Below are 3222 nucleotides of genomic sequence, written 5' to 3' on the forward strand. Positions count from 1 at the left end.
TTTTATGTTGACTTATAGAACCTGACATTGTGTTTTTGAGATATTTTTCAATTATTCTTTATGATACTTCCTTTTCTTCTCACCCGTTAGGTCCTTCTTATCTTCAACTTTGATATATATAAAACTGCAAACTTTTTTACAGTGTATCAAAAAACCTTGTGATAAATAGACAAAGTGATTGATTAGGAACCTATGTGTGATATGCTGGGCTCTCACACACAGACATTGAGAAAAGCAAACAGCAACCATGCACATATATGAAACATACAAGTACGAGAGATTCTGAAATGTATAAAAATCGTGTTTTATTTCATCTCATGATGAAGAGAGATTTGACATAACTGGACATTCCCTAAATGTATGTTTAAAGAAAAAAATGAATGAATGAATGAATGAATGGATGGATGATGCAGACCAAGCCTTCAATTAGGTGGTTAAGGTAACACACACATCCATCCTCTGGAGGAGGGCAGGCACCCTTACAGCCCTGGTTGTCTGTTAGTGTCTCCACACCTCTCTATGTCACACTATAGACACTGTGACACATGAGAGGACCATCACCAGCCTTCAACCTGTTATCCCCTCTGGACCTCAGTTGTGTCACTCCAGGCAACCCTGACAATGTGGGAGTTGAAAAAATCACCTGAAATTCTGGAACATCCCTGTGCCTCCCACAGCTGGGGTCCAGTGGGTCACCTCTCACTGTCCCACCTTGGGACACAAGCCCTTCACCCTTCCCTGTTTCCTCTGCTGTCATATTCTTCCTGCCATGCCCTAATGTAACTTCTAGGTCTCCTATCCCTAGCTTTGTCCTAGGACGTCCCCTGGAGCTAATTCTGTAATGAGCAGCAGTGACGACAGGCACAGCTGGGATGAAAACTCTCACAGTAAAAGGAAGGGAGGTCACAGGATGGCCCTACTCTGGTTCCTGCTGGATGCCTGTTCTGTCTAAACCTCGAGAAAAATCATCAGCCTTTGCTGTGTCCTGTCAGTCCTGCTCAAGAAGGGCCCAGCATTCCCACCCTCTGTGTCCTCCTCTATGAAGATGTGTGTCCATTCCACAAGCTCCTGCTCACACTCCTCACTCAGAGCCAGCCCGTCTCCCTTGGGCTCCCCCTGTGGAGACAGATCCCCTCTGCTCTCTGTCCCCTAAGTTTTGTCCTCAGACCTACAGCAGTTCCCAGGCTTCCCTGGCTCAGCACTTCACAGGTCCCTCCCGCTAGATCCAAATATGCAGAAGAATCCTGATCAGAGACGACACCCCAGGACGTCTATCCATCCCTGGAGCATCACTCTCACATGGTGGGAGAACAGGTGTCAGAGAAACAGGGGAAGAGAGGCTTGCCTGAAGTGGGAAAGAAGGAGCGATTTGTCTCAAGACCAGCAGGGGGCGAAGTGAGAGGGAGTCTCAGGGTTTCTGAAGGACAGGGGTTCTAGGTTGGGCAGCCCTCCACTGATGGGAGGCCTAGGCCCTGGGCCCTTTGATCTCAGTGGGTAATGGGCAGCTGTGTCCTCTCTGGACCCAGAGGAGTCCCAGGACCTGGGTCTGTGTGTGGGTCCCAGCAGCTGCTTCCTCCAGGCCCACCAGGGGGAAGCTAGTGCATCAGCAATCCTCCCTCTCAAAGGGACACACACCTGTAAGTGCACAGAAGGGAGAGGCAGGTGTGGTCACATTTGCATGAGCGGCCCCTCCTCTGTGAGGCCCTGGGACAGGGGATAAGACAGGCCAGGGGTAGCCCAACCCCAGCTCTGTGGCCTATGAAGGGGCTGCGTCACTATGGCCTGGACCTCTGTCCTCCTTGTGCTCCTCTGTCACTGTACAGGTAGGGGCAGGCCCCAGTGAAAGAGGAGGGGGGACCCCAGCCTGAGTCGGATCCCTGTGGCTCAGCTCCTCAACCACATGCACCCTGTCTCTTGTTGTCATTGTGACATGTGTGTGTCTGCAGGTTCCCTGTCCCAGCCTGTGCTGACCCAGCCACCCTCCCTCTCTGCATCCCCGGGAACAACAGCCAGACTCACCTGCACCCTGAGCAGTGGCTTCAGTGTTGGTGACTGTGACATGTACTGGTACCAGCAGAAGCCAGGGAGCCCTCCCCGGGATCTCCTGTACTACTACTCGGACTCATAAACACCAGGGCTCCGGGATCTCCAGCAGCTTCTCTGGATCCAAGGATACCTCAGCCAATGCAGTGCTCCTGCTCATCTCTGGGCTGCAGCCTGAGGACGAGGCTGACTACTACTGTGCTACAGATCATGGCAGTGAGAGCAACTACTCTCACCCACAGTGTCTCAGATAAGGAGGCAGTGAGACAAAAACCCCTGGGCACTTGTCTCTGACCCTCATCATCTAAAAGGTTCTATGTAGCTTACAGTCAGGTGTATGACACTGATGCTAAGCACAGTGACAGAGGCAGATGAGGGGGTGGGTCACAGTACCAAGCCACAGGTTCCAAGCTGGGACACATGTACTGAGGATGCTAATCCCTTTACTGGTGACAGCAGTAGAGCATAGTCCCTGGGATCTGATATGAAATGGTGCCCCCCCATAGTTCTTTCTTTGTTACACACAATACCCATGGAGACTTTAAAATGTTAAGCAAAATGTATATTAATACTAAAAAATATTAACATCACATATATTTTTCCTTGTAAATTGTGTAGAACAGAAGATTAAATCCATCCACATGACAGCGCACACCATCATACTAGGTGTTAGGAAACATTACATATTATGTATATTTTTTCCTTAAGATTTAATTTTTCAGTAATCTCTACACCCAGGTGGGGCTCAAACCTACAAGCCAAAGATCCAGAATCCCACCCTCAGTACTGACAGAGTCGCCAGGGCCCCTATAGATGTATATTTTCAACACAGAGTGTCACTTGCAGTCCATGATCCCAGGGACTGCTTTTTGCCTCCAAATGAGAAAGCTAATTAAATAAATGAACTTTATGACGAGCCTCCCTCCATAACAGAGATGTCTCCAATAACCAGTGTGTCCCTCACTGAAAACTGGCAGTGAGCCCAGGGTTCAGAAACTATACTGCCCGGAGGTTCTGCTGTTAACATAAAATGCTGCCTCTGGGACCAACAGGTAAGAAGCCCTGGGAGCTCAGCTCAGGGACCTCACACTTTGTGTTGTGGTGGTTGTTTCTTTGTGTTTCTTTTTTCCTTCTCATTTTAGAATCCAACACACCATCCCTCTGAGCCTCAGAATATCC

The 3222-nt window shown here is 49.2% G+C and overlaps 1 pseudogene; it reads left to right on the plus strand.

Annotated features, from left to right (window-relative positions):
• The first annotated feature begins 1777 nt into the window (after positions 1-1777).
• On the plus strand, positions 1778-2297 carry LOC112912356 (probable non-functional immunoglobulin lambda variable 5-48; annotated as a pseudogene).
• The last annotated feature ends 925 nt before the right edge of the window (positions 2298-3222 follow it).

This window comes from Vulpes vulpes, chromosome 10 (genome assembly GCF_048418805.1).
Source record: "Vulpes vulpes isolate BD-2025 chromosome 10, VulVul3, whole genome shotgun sequence".
NCBI lineage: Eukaryota > Metazoa > Chordata > Mammalia > Carnivora > Canidae > Vulpes > Vulpes vulpes.